Below are 19,495 nucleotides of genomic sequence, written 5' to 3' on the forward strand. Positions count from 1 at the left end.
GGTATCACCTCGTTACTCTCATTCTTTACCATCGTGATACCTCCCTTCTTCGGAACCACTTGTACCGGCTCACCCATGGGCTATCAGAATAGGATAAATAATCCCCGCACCTAAGAGTTTCACCAGCTCCTTTCTCACCACTTCCTTCATCGAAGGATTCACCTCTGTTGTGGTTGCACCCTAGGCTTAATATCATCCTCCATGAGTATCTTATGCATGCAAAATGATGGCAAGATGCCTCTAATGTTCAAAATGGCCATCCAATTGCTAGCCTATGTTCCCTCAACACCCTATCAACCGCTCTTCCTCTAATGTACTCAAACCTGAACTAATGATCACGGAAAGTTTCTGAGTCTCCAAGATAAACATATTTGGGGTGGGAAGGTAAAGGTTTCAATTCAACTTTGGAGGTTCTTCATTTTTTTCTTTCTCCTTCTCTTTATCAAAATCAAACTCCCAAATTCTACATCTTAACTCTCATCAATCGGTTGAAGGGCTTCTAACATCCTAGCACATTCATTACTCGCCGACGCATCTACCTCTATCGTTTTTGATTTGGCTATACACGCTTCTAGAGCTAATTGTGGAGTGTTTTCTTCCATAGATTCCTCAATCAATTTGTCCACCACATCGACCCTAAAACATGAATCTGTTTCAGACGGAAACTTCATCGCCTCAAAGACATTGAAAGTTATTGTTTCATCATGAACTCTCAACAGTAACTTTCCTTCCTGCACACAATAAGTGCTTTCCCCGTGGCCAAGAATGGTCGGCCCAAAATCGAGGAATTTCCATCCTCTTCCATGTCCAACATCACAAAATCTCTGGAAAAATTATCTTGCCCACCTTCACCAATACCATCCTCTACTATCCCCCTCGGGTGTTTTATTGACCTATCTCTAGTTGCAACGACTAGTCGTTGGCTCACTTCACCAATTCCTAATTTCCTGAAAACAGAAAAGGGCATCAAATTAATACTAACTCCTAGAGCACACAAACAACAGCAACGTATATCTCGTATAATACAAGGAATAGTAAAACTCCCTGGATCTTTGAGCTTAGGGGATAACTTCTTCTGGAGATGGCACGCACTCCTCCATGAGCATCACCGTTTCCTCATCTTCTAACTTCCTTTTATTTGATAAGATTTCCTTAAGGAACTTCGCATAACTTGGCATCTGCTGCAATGCATCTGCAAAAGGAATGTTAATATGCTATTTTTAAAAATTTCAATAAACTTTGAAAATTGCTTATCCTGATTCTTTTCTTCAATCTCTGAGGAAAAGGCATGGGTGGGGTTGTGATGTGCCAACTCTGTGGTATCTCAGGGAATGCAATTTCTCCTCTTTTTCTTTTGCCTTTCTTCCTTTTTCTTTTTCTCTTCCTCCAAACCACTGGGTTTCTCTTCAGCAACAATCTCTTCATCAACTTCCTCATCAGAATCTTCCTTTCCGTTTGCTCGACATCCTTGGTAGCTTCTCTACCTCTTCTAAACTGTCCACTTCTCAAAATTATGGCATTTGCTTGCTCACTGGGTTAGTCACCGTGTTGCTTGGTAAAGAACCTTGAGGTCTCTCATTTAGCTTCTCGGCCAATTGGCCCTCTGTACCTCAAGATTCCGAATGGACGCCCCTTGATTTCTAAAATTCGTCCTTGTCTCATTCATGAAACCCGTGGTCTCCTCATGAATTTTCCAAACATGTCTTCCAACTTTGTTACTCTTCCATCTCCCGGTTGATTATTCACCCCTAGTTGGTTGTTTGGCAATGTTCTTTGATTCCATTGACTATTTTGCTGGTTCTAATTGCCCCAAGCCAGATTTGGATGATTTCTCCACCCCGGATTGTATGTGTTGGAGTACGGGTTGTTTGGTTGCCTCTGATTTCCTGCCAAGTAGTTCACTTGCTCCGTTGATGAAGATGACGAAGCAATGTGTTCCCAACTTGACACTCGCTGCTCACATGGTTTCCTACACAAATCACAAGTTAGTTGAGGTGCTTGAATAGATTTACCTGCATAGTTCCCAACTGTTTCTAAAGTGTAGTGAGTTGGGCTGAGATGGCTGTAAAGGCATCAACTTCATGAAGACCCGAAGATTTTCTGGTATTGCTCTCTCATTTGGTCTTTGTATTGTTGCTTGCCAAAACCTCAAGCAACTCATAGGCCTCTTCTGGTGTCTTGTTTTGCAAGGCCCCTCCTGAAGCTGCATCCACCATGGTTTGCACGTTACCCATCAGTCCATTGTAAATGTTTGGACTTGAAGCCAAACTGGCAAGCCATGGTGTGGTATTTCCTCATCAACTCCTTGTATCTCTCCCAAGCCTCATACAATAACTCGGACTCATCTTGTATAAATGATGTGATGTCATTTCTCAATTTTCCTGATTTAGCTAGAGGAAAGAACTTGATAAGGAATTTATGTGCTAGATCATTCCAAGTTGTTATAGTTCCGGTGGTAGTGCCATTAACCACCCTTTGGCTTTATTCCCCAATGAGAATCGGAATAACCTTAACCTAATGGTGTCATCCGACACTCCGTTCGACTTAAAGTTGTCACAAATTTCCAAGAAATTTGCAATATGCTGATTCGGATCTTCCTTCAAATCACCATTAAATCTAACCGACTGTTGGATCATCTAGATGATTGCCGACTTGATCTTGAAGTTGTTGGCTTGCACCGTAGGTCTAGTAATACTCGACCCACTATCATTCACTGTGGGAACTGAAAATTCCCTTAGTGTCCTGTTTTTTGGTTCTACCATTTCAACAACTATTTCTTCTGCTTTTACAACTAAATCTTCTCTTTCTCTTCTCTCTCTGTTACGTCGTCTGACGGTTCTCTCAATCTCAAGATCAACAGGAACCACTGGTTGACGTCTCGCTCTTCGCATAAATTGCAAAAACAGAAATGAAGGAAAGTGAGATCACAAACCAATTGAAAATTAAGAACGAAAGTAGAAAAAAAAAATTGATAAAAAAAAAAAAAAACTCCAATCTAGCTAACTATAGAAAGACTCAATGTTAACTTAAAACAATTCCCCGGCAACGGCGCCAAAAACTTGATGCGTGTTTCCTACAACATACAATATGTAGCAAGTATACTAATCGCTCAAGTAATTAAGTGATGAGTGAGTATCGTTCCCACGAGGAATGCTTGCTAAGCACTAAGTATCCTACTGTTCTCAAGTTGGAGCAATCGACTTCTTTTGGATTAATGGGAGCAATTTTAATTAAAGAAAACAAAATCTGAAATTATTGACTGAATTTTAACTATGAAATGCGAGATGAAAAAAATACGGATAAAATCAATTCAATTAAAAAGGGTAAGGTTTTGACTTCATTCGGACTTTATGGGTTAAAACTAAAAATTAAACTACAGTCACATTCATATGCATTGGTTGTAAATCGAACTCACTAAGGTGTTAAACATACCTTCTCAGGCTATGTTTTCCTATTCTTCCTTATTAACTTTCCGCACCCAACAATTTGAAAGTTAACAAATCCAAACTCATTAAGCATAAGAATCCTACAATGATTTCATTAATTCTTGAATCTATCTCTAGCATCCAATACTATAATGGTGATTACCCAAGAAGCCTAACATGATTCATTTCTCAATCTCATCATGTTCATCACATAAAGCATTAAAACTCAGAGCAAACACACAATCAAAGCATAGTCATATAAACATAAAACAATCAATCACTTAACCCATTAAAATCCAAATTACAATCAAAACCCTAACCCAAAATGGGTTAGTTCATAGCTAAATCAACACTACAAATAAGAAAAACGACAATATTCAAGTTCAACATAATGAAAAGTAAGAGAAAGGATAAGAAATCTCCCCAAATGATGAATCCCTTGGTTCAAAATCAAATCTTCACCCTTCTTATCGCTAAATCTCTTGAAGCTTAATCAAAGAAAATGTAAAAGCTGCTCAACCTAATTCCTGGACCCCCGGACAAAAAGGCTAAGTATTTCTTTTATACCTCACCCGAAATCCTAAGAAAAACACGCACAAAGTAAAACTGTGCGTTTCACAAAATTGGAATTTATGACCGTCGCCGCGGCGAAGAACCAAACAGATCTGGTGCATGACTGGCTCGCTTCGTCACGGCGAAGCTTCTTGAAAAGTTCTGAATTTACAAAACTGCCACTCTGCTTGCATCTTCACTTGATTCTTCGATTCTCGGTGCTCTCCCTTTGGAACAAACCTCATCGTGCTTTATCCTGCTTCAGAACTCTCCTAACTTCTGAGATCCGCTAACTTTTGAGTCAAAAATTTCCAATTTTGTCCTTATTTGCTCAAATGCCCATTTTAACCTGAAACACGAAATGTAAAGAATTTAAGCAACAATTCAGGTCAAAATGCACTAGAAAGTACCTGAAATCATAATAAAAAGTCTAATGAATTTAAGCCTATTCATCCTTGACTTTTGCAATGCTTATCCATAGGAAAAATATCTGTTCTGCCTTTAATACCCTTTTATGGATAATTGATTCATACCGCTCCAAATGAATTGACTATTTTGCCCTTAGTTAGATTTTATGCTTTTTAACATAAAATTAACATCTAAAGGACTATTTTGAGTTGGAAACATAACTTTGACATCTTGGGTATTACACACGCAGACAATACAAACCATGTATAAAGTATTATAAGCGATTGCATTTGGACTAATACCCAAACTCTTCATTTCCAAAGAATAATTTCTACTAAAAATTCCATCCTCACAAAGACCATCAATAATACTATTATAAGTAACAATATTTGTCCTACAAATAACACTAGATTCTTCATTTCCCTAGCCATTTCTTCATGCAACTTAATGGCAACACTATTTTACACATAATTACCCCAACCCCCCAACCCCCCGCGAAAAAAAACAAAAAAAAAAACATTGTTTTACACCATCCATCAATTCAATTAAAGTCCCATAAGTAATCACATCAGGCCTACATCCAAAAGCAAACATTTTCTTAAACAAATCTATTAGACTCCATAATCTTACCTTTGAGAATTTGGGCTTAAAACCTTTCTCCAAATTCTCCCCAAAAAGGGCAAAACCATGAGAAACACTTTTAATATTACAAAGCAATTCACAAAAAATGTTCAACTTAGTTGTCTCCAGATTTTATGTTTTTGAGCATTTTGATGAATTGCTTGTGTAATATTAAACAAACTTCTTCTTAGTGAAGGATGAAATTGGAGAAATGAGTCGCGAATTAATCCTAAAATAAAAAAGTAAAGAGCTTCGTTTAGAGTAAAGTTACCTAAGCGGGAATTTAGCAAGTGAAGTTGGTTCAGGGGTTTTTTTCGAAAGGAGTGAATAAAAATGAAACATTACCTTTCAAAGATGAGTTTTGAGTGCACAAAGATGAACGAATGAGGCTCTGAAAGCCATGAATTGGAGAGGGTTTTTTGGGAGGCTTGTCAAGGTTTTTGTGTTAAAGAGAAAAATGTTTTGACAAATTCCAAAAGTTTTGGAATAATTTCAAATATAGTGATAACTTGGATTGCTAACTCCAACCCTCTACAGGCTCCAGTGCTTCAAACTATGAAGCCGTTACCTGCCATAACGCCAAAAGCCTTCATTTCATCCACTAGTAGCCTTAGCTTAAGCATTAATTCCTGCGAAATGAAATTGTAGGAGGCCGCTGAATCATCCCTTTTAACCTGAGTGTGTTTGCCGAGGTCAAACCCATGATTTGTTAATGTTTTAATCAAAGATAAATGCAGTGGAAAACAAAAAATTTACCGATTAAACACTCATATGCTACAAATCAATCAAGACCCATGAATGATTCAGAATCTTACCGATGTTTGGAGGCTCCACCTCTTTTTTCTGGATCCGGATGAAAAACGCTCACGATCCAAGTGTAGGATCGAACCAATGATATCCACACAAAGGCAAGATTCAACATAAAAGATTTACTAGATAATTTGTGTAGTCTAAAGAAGATGAGTGAGATTAGGTTAAAAGAAAAGATTCTCTCAATGAACCTATGCTTTCCATGGCCAAGAGAAGAAGAATAAGAGATTATTTGAATTTTAGGGAAAAGTGCCCTTTTATATGGTTGCCCTAAAAATCCCTTGAAGGGTTATTTACCATAATGCCCTTCCACTAATTAAATCATTAATGTCCATGGTTCCGGAACAAAATCACATACCGAGTATTGAGTCATTATATTTTTATCCTTTAACAATGTTCTTTCAATATTTAAAACATATATACACTGATTTATACATTTAAATATTGACAGTATGTTTATTTACAATAGATATACGACAATATACATATTTAAATAAATAACCAATCTTACATATTAAATCCAATACGATATTGGATCTAGGCAACATCCTTTCCAGAAAATTTAATTGTTCCATAAGATTTACCAAAATACCCCTTCATCAACAAATGACAAAAATGCCCCTCACATATTATCTTCTTTAAATTGCCTTTTATATGTGTGACCCGAAGGCTCCTTATCATTCTGGTAGAGTGTAATATCATGATTGACACCCAATCAATCTTCTTATTTCACACAGACCAAGATTGGCCCTAGTAAGGCATCATGGCCCCTCATTATATTTGGATTCAGCGTATTCTCTACCTATACACAGTATGGTTACCATGCAATCAAATCCTTTCATCATCTATTATCGCATCAAGGTGTGAAGCATAAAAGTAATGTCGGCTTTAAGTATAAACCACCATGACATGTTCAGATTTGGTTATCGGACCAATTGACCAATCGAGCTTCAACTCGATTCCATTGTGGCCATAGATTCTAAGGTCATAGTCCTTCACCGGAATCTCACCGAGATAATATCTCATCTACACAGGAGTGATGAATCCTTTGTCAATCCACCATAATCGTGATGCACTTCTTGATGTAGCCAATCACTCCCATACTGATAACCCTCTCAGGATTACGTTTAGTCAGTGTCAAACTATACCAATAGGTACACATGGTGCTCCGATGATCTCAAGTTTGAGGAACACATGCACCACCATCTTTTAGAGGATGTCTTCCATGGACATTGGTGTTGCCATCTATATGGAGGCCTCTTATGGGTTAGTCCGGTGAACTCATGAATAACAAGTACCCATGCGCCACTAAGTTGTCACAAAAAAACCTTGACATGTGAGATTACCGTATTATCTATGCCCTAGGTTAAGATAATACTGATGTTTCTAGAATAACCACCATAAGTGATCATAGGGATCTCATAATTAAGACTTATCACTGCTTGACTCCCTTGTCACCGTTTAACCACTCTAAGGACATATATTAATACATACATATGAAATATGCTTTACATAATATAATCAATGGCTTTCATATATTAAATATCCATGATCCACAAAGTCAACATACAACAATATGATTGGCCCAAGGGCACCTATACTAACACGATTAGTTTATGGATAAGGAAATTGTATCTATGGCAACCATGGTTTCTTCGTCGTTCTTCATTATTGGCTCACTTTCCACTAATTCATCCTCCTCCGTAAGCAATAAGATTTGTAATGACCGATTCTGGACTATGTGTGCAATCTCGAACTTCTCGTCACATTTAAAGGAAAGAGCATGTTCTCTCTTATATTGTACCTCTGCTTTCGTTAATCGTCGGAATTGATTATCACAAAAAGTGGCTAGCGTTGACGCAGTTAGTTTCTCTCCATTTTCTATTCGTGGCTAACTATAAAAGTTGCAATCTTGGTTTCTGTTTGCATTTTGTCCCCAACCAATTTTGAGAGGTTCTAGGTTAGGTGTTATTTTGGTTTATGGCTCGGGTTTAGTTCCCAATTGGGCTCGGCTTGGTTTAAAATAATTTTTGTCTAAAACCCAATTGCACTCCTCAACCTATATATATGCATGATCCATCAACTCAAATAAGGTTTTAGGCTTTACTATTCTCAACTCAGCCCGTATCTCCTATTTGAGTCTATTCGTAAACGTACCCATAAGTAACTCTTCTTCCACTTCACTCATCAAAGTAGCGTGCAATTTGAACTACTCTCGATATTCTACCACCATTCCCAACTATTTCAGAGCCACCAACGACTCAAACACCGATCCTTTGAAAGATGGCCTAAACCTTTCAATCAGCACCTTCTTGAATGCTCCCTAGTTTGGAAATGTTGCGTGTGAATCGACCCATTGGAACCAGTTTAATGCTCTTCTCTCCATGCACACTGTCGCGGGTTCGACTTTCTCTCCTTTGGAAAATCTATTGACATTAAAGTATTGATCAACTTTGAAAGCCCACCCGTAAGGATCCTCTCCATTGAACACAGGTAATTCTAGCTTTCTGATTCTTCGATCCTTTATTGTATTTTCATTATTCCTTGGTCTTTCTTGACTACTGCCTTTTCCAGTCTCTGGGTTTTCAGAGGATTCAACTCTACTTTTAGCTTGATTCTCACTCTTCTCCCTTTCATCTTTCAATCTGATCCATTCCCATAACTCCATTAGATAATCCTTAATAATTCCAATATCCTCTTTGACACTCCCATATATTTCTCTAATCTCTCAACCCTTACATCTATTCTTGTATTAACCATTATCTATTAACCATTATCTACACCATTGTTGACTCTGATACCAACTTGTTAGGGACCCCTAACTATCAAACACAAATCCACAACACTCAACAAAAAAGCTCTACAAGAAAACACAATTCTGAATATACTCTGCAATTTTGTATTAGTGAAATGGTATGAAGAACAAACTAATATCCAAACCTACTAAGAACATAATTAAAAAGAACATAGTAAGATAACTCTAGCCATTCGAGGTGCTAGGACCCTCCCCAACTAATTTACTTTTCTAAAATATTCTCCCTTTTACAAGTCGTAAACCCATGTAATGCCCCACTTGAGGTATGTAGCTAATTTACGTTGCATTGCTTGAATCTTTATTGTTTTGCTCTTAATTGAGTTGTTATATTGTTAATATTGTTTGGTTGGTCCTTGGTTGAATGGATATTGTGAGTTGGTTGAGTGGTTGCCCTGAAATTTTAAAAGACTTGGCGAATTTTTGTGTTACAGATTTCGCCGGGGTGAATAAGAAGCTTCGCCGCAGCGATGAAGTCCTGCAACCTACGATGTAGGTTCTATAAGTTTTCGTCGAGGCAAAGAAAGATTCTTCGCTGCGGCGAAGGGCTTGAAAAAAATGTGTATTGAGATTCTAGAGAATTCTTCCATAGGGGCAAAATGACCTTTCTACCCTTAATTAGCAGGAAAAGTAGAGAGTAAAATGTAAGAGAATTTTATGAAGAATATGCTAGAGTAGGGGTGTGATTATAATTATTTAAAGGATAAGGATGGAATTCCCAAGGAAGAGCAAGGGTAAAATGGGAATGAATGAAGATATTTTGAGCTAAAAAGGGGTTAAGTTTAGTAAACCCTTCATTCACTCTTCTTCCACTACCTCTTCCATTCTCCATTTCCTCTCAATTCTTCCTTCAAGCTTTCAAGGATTTTTTAGGGTTTGTACTTGGATCTTGGTAGAGAATTGATCTAAGGCATCCTAAGGTAAGAATCCTTGCTCTAGATGTGAAATTTACCTATAAAGGTGTTGAGGTCTTAATGTGTTATGGTTTAAAGGTGTAGAGAAAAGACATCTACCAAAGGAAAAGAGAAGTGTTAGTGGAATCACACCATCACAAGGTAAGTAAATCCCAATCCAAGTTGATATTTGAGAAATCCTTTGAGTAGAGATTTATTTATGCATGATATATGTTATGTTATTGAGAACTTGGGTTGAGATGAGTAATTATTTTGTGGTTGTTAAATACACTTCAATTGAGAAGTGTGATATGTGATGAGAATGTAGTTTGTGATGAAATTGGAGGAGATTGAGAAATCTCTTTGGAAGTGTTAAGTTATGGCAGGGATTATAGCTTGGTGAGGGAGTTTTCTCCCATTTGGATGGTTCAAGAGAGGGATAGACTTATAAATAAAGTGCAGTGTAGGTATGCACACTAGTTGTTTGATGAAATGCATAAGAGAAGTGTGAGCATGAGTTGTGAACCTTCATTTTTGCTACATTGCATAATAGCATTTCCTAAGTGCATTAATGAGCATGAGCCATCCATATGCATTAATTGTGCATTTGAGAAGTAGTTTGAGAAAGAGTAGAGAACTTTGTGACTAACCTACTATAAGCATTAAGCTACACTATGAATCTAGTTTGAGAAAGAGTAGAGAACTTTGTGACTAACCTACTCTAAGCATTAAGCTACACTATGAATCTAGTTTGAGAAAGAGTAGAGAACTGTGTGAATGCACTACTCTAAGAGTAGAGAGAATGAGAAGAGCACTAAGAACGGGTTGGTGCTTTGTGATCTCCACCCGATAGGTATGAGAATGGGTTGGTGCTTTGTGATCTCCACCCGATAAGTATGAGAATGGGTTGGTGCTTTGTGATCTCCACCCGATAAGTATGAGAATGGGTTGATGCTTTGTGATCTCCACCCGAAAGTTGTGAAAAGCGGGTTGGTGCTTTGTGATCTCCACCCAAAAGTCACGAAGAGTGGGATGGTGCTGTGTGAACTCCACCCAGCCGTGCCTTCGATAAGATGAGGCCGTGACATATAGCAGAAGTTAAGTAAAGAAGGCTGTGTGAGGGATGAAAATTGTAAGGAAAGAATCAGAGAGAGTTACGGGAACAGTTGAGTAGAGGATTTACTTACTGAGCATTATTTCGTGCTCACCCCGTTGTTTTTTCCTTGTGGTTACAGGATCTAGGTGAGAACGCGGTTGGATGGGCGTCGGCAAGCGAAGAGTAATAGCTACACTGTCCATTGTTTTAATACCATTTTGTAAATGATACTCTGTTTTGTATAAATAATGTTTATATGTAATAATAGAAAACTTTGGGCCCATTTACTTTTGCTACTATACATATATTCTACTTGATATATTTTTCTGAGTATCCTAGTATAAAGCAGTCACTACAACCCACCTATTTATACCCCAATAACAACCTACCGTTAATCAATGCCACGTAGCTATGTGGTAACAAATTCCCAATAACAAACTTCCCACCCAAGCCTACTAAATAATTCCCCCTTTTATTCTTTTTCTTATAAACTGTTGATGGTGGCGTTCTATCAAATTATGATATCTTTATGAGTCCAGCCAAGAGTCAATGGTCTGGATATCACGTTATGCATTTGAAGACCTTTTTTTATCCCTTCCACAGATAGTCCAACAGAACAAAGAAAAAAAAATAATTATGGGAACATAGCATTACTTCTATTTTATATTTACAAAGATAGGTTTCACATTCATAATTTTATTGGTTTTATTGGAACCTCAAATTGGGATGGTAGGACTTAAATGATATGCTTTTTAGTTCATGAAGAACTTTAATTCTAGTTAATGGATCTAGGGTGTTTATACTCCATGCTTGGAACATTTGGTAGCTTGAATTTCCAACCTCAAAACTTGAGGGCTCTATGAAGTATGCTTGGTGCCATACGATCTTGATACTTAGGTTTATTCTGTTTATAACACATTTTTGGTTTATACTCCATGCTTGGAACATTTGGTAGCTTGAATTTCCGACCTCAAAACTTGAGGGCTCTATGAAGTATGCTTGGTGCCATGCGGTCTTGATACTTAGGTTTATTCTGTTTATAACACATTTTTGGTTTTTAAATACCTTTACATTGTTTTGAGCATAGCGGCTATATGTTATTTTTGTCTGTTGGCTGAAGCAAAGTTTGGCTACACTTCTAGAGGCTTTAGACATGGGTGAAGAAACTAACAGAAAACAACTCAAAAAAGAAAACGAAGAACATGAAAACGAAGAACATGAAAAATGTAGAGAGAAATTAAGCTAGACAAAAAGGAAGAAGATAAAGTTGTTTAGCTTTTCTGTTTTTGTTGTTGAATTACAAAAAAGGTGTGCCACTTTTATATTAGTGCTAAAATAAAACGCACTATTTCTACTATATGAATTTACAAAAGAAACCTAAGAGTTTGTTAAAGCACATCGCAGATATTCCAGCACTATGACTAATATCCCCTCTTAAACTAAAGCTAGTTTTTCCTTCTGGTCTTTATCACAATATTCCCCCTTGAGTTGAATTGATGGTTATTTCTAGCTGATATTTCAACAACTACTTTCTTGTCTTCATCCAATATCCTCCCGTGAACTGGACTAGGTTCTTACCTGTTTTATTCATTTACAAAGCAGCAATGCACAAACATCCTCAGTACCTCATTTATCACATCATAACAGTCATCAAAAATTGGCATCATCAAATGCGTCATCACAAAAATATCTCAGTCACTACAAACAGAAAATGCGAAAAAACTCTGCTGTCACCAAAGAAGTCCACTGCTCTTATAATCTAGAAAAACTCCTCTGTCACCAAAGAAGTCCACTACTCTTATGATCGATGTGTTAGTCATCAAGCAACATCACTAACCATACTTTATTACCATACTTCAAACATATAAGCAGAACCATACTTAATAGCAACAACCATACTTCACTACCATACTAGCAACAACACTAACCATATTTAACAACAACAACCATACTTCATCACAATACTTCAAACATATAAGCAGAACTAGTTATGAAACATACTCCATAATTTAATTCCCCTGCTATTCAAGAGCTATCGGAGGCTGACAGAAACTGACTTATCAAAAACACAATGACAACATCAAAAAGAAAATAGTTTACTCAGGCAATGTAGAAGCTACATTTGACTTGTCCCGTAACATACTAAACCTATTCCCAGATGAAGCCTTAGTCAAAATATCAGCTTTCTGAAATTTTGTAAACACATACTGCACAACCAAGCATTTTTTTGCAACAAGCTCACGAACATAATGCACATCAATCTCAATGTGCTTGATCTTGGCATGAAATAACGGGTTGGAAGATAAGGCCCGTACACTCATGTTATCATTCTAGATACCAAGGCATGTTTTAAATCAATTTCGAGCTCCTTAAACAAATGTTGAATCCATACAACTTCAGTGGTAGCCTGACTCAAGTACCGATCAGCTCTAGTGGATGACAGAGAGACAACTTTCTACTTCTTGGAACTCCACTGAACTAGATTTTCTCCAAGAAAAACTGCATATCCACTGGTTGATCTTCGATCATTAATGTCGCTTGCCTAATTAGCATCTGCATAGGCTTTAGGCTAAAACTGTTTATGCGTTTTAAACATAAGACCATGGCTAAGGGTCCTTTTGATTTATCTCAACACTCTTTTGTAGGTTGTCTAATGGGTTATTGTGGGATTTTTAAGGAATTGGTTCAGCTTGTTTATGGTAAAAGCAATGTCAGGCCTAGATAAGGTCAAGTATTGCAATCCTCCAATAATATTGCGGTACAGAGTAGGATGATCAAAGGGATCTCCATCTTCTCGGGCCAATCTTGTGCCTATAGCCATGGGAGTAGTGCACAATTTGCACTCTACCATGCTGGCTTTCTCAAGAAGTTCTTAAGCATACTTTGTCTGGGTTAATAATAGTCCATAATTGTTCCTGCTAACTTCAAATCACAAGAAGTAACTTACTTCTCCTATGATTTTGAGAACAAATTGATTATTAAGATCCTGAACTACCTGAGTAATAAGCTAAGAGTTATTTCCTGTAACTAAGATATCATCAACATACACTAACAAATAAAGCACATCAGCACCATTTTTGTAATAAAACAAACTAACATTAGAGTTAGAGTCAAGAAAACCACAAGCTAAAAGAGCACTTTTCAGCTTATCAAACTAGGCTCTTAGAGCCTGTTTAAGGCCATACAGTGCCTTGCTTAGTTTACATACCTGTGGTGGATTAGAATGATAAAAAAAAACCTTCAGGTGGTAACATGTAGACAATCTATGTAAGCTCACCATTCAATAATGCATTGTTCACATCAAGTTGTTGAACCTGCCAATTATGATATACAACTAAGGAAAGAATTATCCTAATTTTTGCTGCCTTAACCACTGGAGAAAATGTGTTAAAGTAATCCAAGCCAGGGGTTTGTTGAAAACCCTTGGCAACTAATTTGGCTTTATACTTTTGAAGGGTCCCATCTGAATGAAGTTTAGTTTTGAAGACCCATTTACTACCTACCACATGCATTACTTCTTCATAGGGAACTAAAATCCAAGTGTGATTTTTTATTAGAGCTTGATACACTATGTCCATGGATGCTTTCCATTCAGGAATGTTTAATGCCTCTTTAGCAAAATTTTGGCTTTTTAAGTACAGTTTGAGTAGAAATGAGTGGTTCGGCTGACAAAGCATGCCTTCTGCTAGGTTGGAGACTGCCTGTTTTAGACCTTGTAAGCATGGGGTGAATGTTTGTATTGGAATTAGAATTAGGCATAGAAGATTCACCAAGTGCTGTTAATGGTAACACATCAAGTTGAATACTAGAGACACTTTGCTGACTATTTTGATCAGACAATGGCTAGCTGTATTCAAATCCTAGTGACATATCAGACACATCATGCTGACTGTGTTGATTTGAAATGAACTGATTTGGCTGATATGAAGAACTGACACAATTGATAGACAAGGATCGTGGTTCCACAAAAGTATTGGTGATATCTAAGGGATTCAAACTAGCTCGATGTGATGAAGAGTTAGGTGCAACATTATGATAGACAAAGAAGTTATTAGGAGCTAGTTCCTGGTGCGAGTTAGAAGGATCACTGAACAATTCAGGACCATGAGAAGGTTGAATAGGCGACTGAGTACCACACGGAGCATCAAATAAGGGTAGTACCCATGAATAAGTCCCTTAAGACTAATTTACAGCAAGTTCAGAATTGGTACAATCACTTTTCTGCTGTTGAAAAATACTTTTGAAAGGGAATTTAGTCTTACAAAATTTCACTTGTTGGACTACATAATTCCTTCCCAATGGAGACATACATTTGTACCCCTTGTGAGTCAAACTATACCCAAGAAAAATGCATTTTTCTGTGCGATAAGATAGTTTGTGCTTTTGATATGGTCTTAGATATGGAAAGAAAGTACAGCCAAACACATTTAACTCTTTATATTGAGGCTCTTTATTAAATAAAGCCTGAAAAGTGAAGTGTACTCCAGGGCAGAAGATGGTAACCTATTAAGTAGATAGGTACCTATTATAAAGGCTGACCACCATAACTTTAAGGGCATGGAGGCATGAGCCAATAAAGTTGGACCAAACTCAATGATAGATCTATGCTTCCTTTCTACCCAACCATTTTGTTGGTGAAGGTATGGACAAGGATGTCTAACCATTATTCCATGCTCTTGTAAATACTTAGAAAAACTCCTAAACTCTCATCCCCAATCAGTTTGGAGGACTTAAATTTGTATTTAGTTGTTTCTCTACAAAAACATGAAACTGAACAAATACACCATAAGCTTTATATTTCAATTTAAGCGGATAAATCCAAGTGTACCTATTGTAATCATCCATAAAAATGATATGGTACCTAAAAACTTCAGTAGACAACACAAGGGTAAGAAGCCAGAGATCCGAGTGAACCAATTCTAAAGGAAACTTGGCTCTAGAATTAGAGGCAGGAAAACTGCACTGTCGCAACTTACCATAAACACATGCTTCACAAACAGATGCTTTATTATTAGCAGAAAATCTCACATTCAATTTATTGAGTAAATACTGTAGTGATTTAGCACTAGGATGTCCTAGTCTAGCATGCCAAAGTAAAGCTAAACTAGGCAATTCAGATGATGAGCTACAGTCAAGAGTTTTATTTGAAGCAACAGTACTATAACAATGTGAATTATTCAGGAAATTTTGAGAAACTATAGATGGGACTAAGGGATGCTCTTACGGTGAAGAAACTGATGTAGAAGCTTCAAAAAAACCAATAGGAGAGGTAGCACTGGATGGAAGAGCCAACTGATATAAACCAGTCTTAATTATCCCTTGTAGTAAGATGCATTTGCTGCTTCTATCATTTACCAAACCATGGTTAGAATAGAATTCAACTGTCGCGTTATTGTCTTTGGTGATTTGGGAAATACTTAATAAGTTTTTGGTAATCTTAGGCACACAAAGGATGTTTCTAAGATGAATAATTCTATTAAAATTAGAGGAAGGTAGCATTAACATACCTGTATGAGTTATGGGTAAGGATTTACCATTTCCAACCTACACCATGGAGCCCCTTGTATAACTTGAAGTTGTCAACATGTTACTAGCATCAATAGTCATATGATTGCAAGCCCCGGAATCCATATACCAAGACTGATCCTTAACTATTTGAGTTGTGGCTAGAGTTGACCATTATGACTTAAAGATGTTGCAGCATCAGGTTTAGCTGAAGAGACACCAAGATTAGGATGATATTGAACAGATCCTTGTGTAGTGTAGGAGGGACTAGTAGAGGATTGATTCATCTGTAAAGTTCCATGAGCTGAATAGTCATGAAAGTTTGCAACATGACAATTATACACTTGACTAGGTACACCAGTTCTAGCAAATAAAGCTTGATGTGGCTCGTTTACAGGAGTTGTATAAGCATGTGAAGTTGTTGGAAAAACATGTTAAGCAGGTCCAAAGTTGTTGTATGATAATGGTTGTCCAAGATTATTATAGGTTGCAGCTGTAAAACCTTTGGTACTCATGGTTGAACCTATGATAGCAATGAAGACCCAAATGTCCTGCCTTACCATAAACCTTGCACATTAATCGTGGCTTAGAGTAACCACATCCTCTTCCTCTGCCTTTGTGATAGGGAACAAAACCTCCAATAAACAACTGAGGGTTAGTAGCATAAGAACCAGGTTTTAAGTTTCTAGGTTGTCCCACAAATACAGGTGTTTTTCTATAATAAGGAACCCTTGATGATCCAAAACTCATACTCTGAGTTTGCTGAGACAAATTTACAGGATCTTGATAATTTGACATCATCTGATTTAAGACATTTGAGGGTTTCTATACTGACATTCTAGACGAGGTGTGAGGTAGTGAGGAAACACATTCAGTGTTACCAATCTTGGAAACCATTAGAACAAAAGACATCTAATCATGAAAGGATAAAAAAGCACTGTTTTGTTTCCCCAGTCTTATTTCGTGCTTATGTAATAGAAATTGTGCTTCTTGAAACATAGTACGACTAATATTAGATGTTAGATTAGCCACTGTAGCGTCATATTTAGCTCCTAGACCATCCAGAACATACATCAACAACTCTTCATCATCAATATGAACTCCACTAGCATTAAGTTTGTCCCCTAATTCTTTCATCTGTAGTTGATAATCCGTAGATTATACTGTTTTTATTAGACTTTTGAGTCAGATTTCAGATACTTCTTAGCTCATTTTAATCTGAATTGCTACTTAATTCTTTATATTTTGTGTTTCAGGCTAAAATGGACATTTATTGCAAATAATGAGTGAATTGGAGTTTTTGGACTCAGAAGTGAGTGGATTTCAGAAGTTGGGAAAGTTCTAAAGCAGAGTGGAGCACTATGAAGCTTGTTTCCATGAGGAAAGCATCGAAGATCGAAGATTCAAGCAAGAAGCAAGCGGAAGGCAATTCTGTAAATTCAGAATTTCACATGAAGCTTCACCACGGTGAAGAGAGTTGCGCATGAGGGTTTATTTCACTTCGTCGCCACGGTGAGAATCCTTCTTCGCCACAGCGAAGTCTATGAATTCCAAAAAGCACAGTTTCATTTTTAGGCATTTTCCTAGGTTTTTGGGCTAGGTATAAAAGCGAAACTTAGTCATTTTTGTAAGGGTCATTCGTTTTTAGAGAGAGAGCAGCTATTTTCATTTTCTTAGGTTGATTTTAGGCGAACTTTGATTGAAAAAGGGTGAAGATTTGAGATTAAAACCAGTGGATTTGTCATTTAGGGAGATCTCTTGTCCTTTCTCTTATTTTCATTATGTTGAACATTGGGTTTTTCGTTTCTTTTGTTTGTGTTGTTGATTTAGCTATGAACTAACCCATTTTGGGTTAGGGTTTCGATGTAATTCGGAATTCCATGGGTTCAGTAATTGATTGTTATTATTTTCATCTGATTTTGCTTTGATTGTGTGATTATTCTGAAATTATTGTTTTTATGTGATGAACTTGATGAGATTGAGAAATAATTCATGTTAAGCTTCTTGGGTAATCACCATTGTAGTATTAAATGCTAGAGATAGATTTAAGAATCAATGAAATCAATTTAGGATTCTTTGTGCTTAATGAGCTTTGAACTATTAGTCTTCATTTTGTTGGGTGCGGAAGTTTAATAAGGAAGAGTAAGGAAATATAGCCTGAGAAGGTATATTTTATACTTTAGAGAGTTCGATTTACAATCAATGCATGTGAATATGGAATTAGTATAATCCTTAGGTTTAACCCATAGAGTCCGAATGAAGTCAAAACCCTACCCGTTTGTTTGAATTGATTTTATCCATGTTTTAAAATCTTGCTTTCATAATTTAGTTTTGAATATTTAGAAATTTTGATTTAGTTTAGTTTAAAATTCTCCCATCAATCCAAACAACTCAATTGCTCCAACTTGAAAACAGTAGAAAAACTTAGTGCTTAGCAACCGATCCTCGTGGGAACGATACTCACTCATCACTTTATTACTTGTGCGACTAGTACACTTACTACATTTGCATGTTTATGAAATCACGCATCAAGTTTTTAGCGCCGTTGCCGGGGATTGAGTTTTGTGTTAACATTAAAATTTTCTTGTGTTAGCTAGATTAGAGTGTTATTTTTACTTAATTGTTATTTGTTTTATTTTTGTTATTTTTTCTTTGTTTGGTGTGATTTCACTCTTGCTATTTTTTTGTGTAGTTTATGCAAAGAGCAAGACGTTAGCCAGTGGTTCCTGTTGATCCTGAGCTTGAAAGAACCACTCGAAGACTGAACAGAGAAAGAAGAGAAAGAGAAGCTACAATTGAACCAAAAGTAATAGTTGTAGAAATGGCAGAGAATAGAACACTGAGGGAATTCTTCGTTCCCTCAGTTGAAGGCAATGGGTCGAGCATTACGAGACTAGCGGTCCAAGCCAACTCTTTTGAGATAAAGCTGGCAATCATCTAGATGATCCAGTAGTCGGTTCAGTTCATGGGTGATTTGAAGGAAGATCCAAATCTACACATTACCAATTTTTTGGAGATTTGTGATACTTTCAAGTCAAACGGAGTGTCAGATGTTGCAATCAGATTGAGACTATTCCCATTTTCATTGAAGGATAAAGCTAAGGGATGGTTACTGGCACTACCAAGAGGAACAATCACCACATGGACTGATTTAGCACAGAAGTTCCTAACCAAATTCTCTCCTTCAGCAAAGTCAGCAAAGTTGAGAAATGATATCATGTCATTCATTCAAGAAGAGTCAGAATCATTGTATGAGGCTTAGGAGAGATACAAAGAATTACTGAGAAGGTGTCCACACCATGGGTTGCTAGTTTGGATGCAAGTCCAAACATTTTATAATGGATTAACAGTGAATGTGCAAACTATGGTGGAT

The 19,495-nt window shown here is 37.0% G+C and overlaps 1 non-coding gene across 1 annotated transcript; it reads left to right on the forward strand.

The window, feature by feature from the left end:
- Positions 1-2,273: 2,273 nt before the first annotated feature.
- Positions 2,274-2,379, forward strand: LOC116119741. The gene has a single exon (XR_004126437.1). It is a non-coding gene; the product is annotated as a small nucleolar RNA R71 (small nucleolar RNA).
- Positions 2,380-19,495: the final 17,116 nt, after the last annotated feature.

The sequence above is a fragment of the Pistacia vera genome, unplaced genomic scaffold, assembly GCF_008641045.1.
Source record: "Pistacia vera cultivar Batoury unplaced genomic scaffold, PisVer_v2 Contig903, whole genome shotgun sequence".
Taxonomy (NCBI): Eukaryota; Viridiplantae; Streptophyta; class Magnoliopsida; order Sapindales; family Anacardiaceae; genus Pistacia; species Pistacia vera.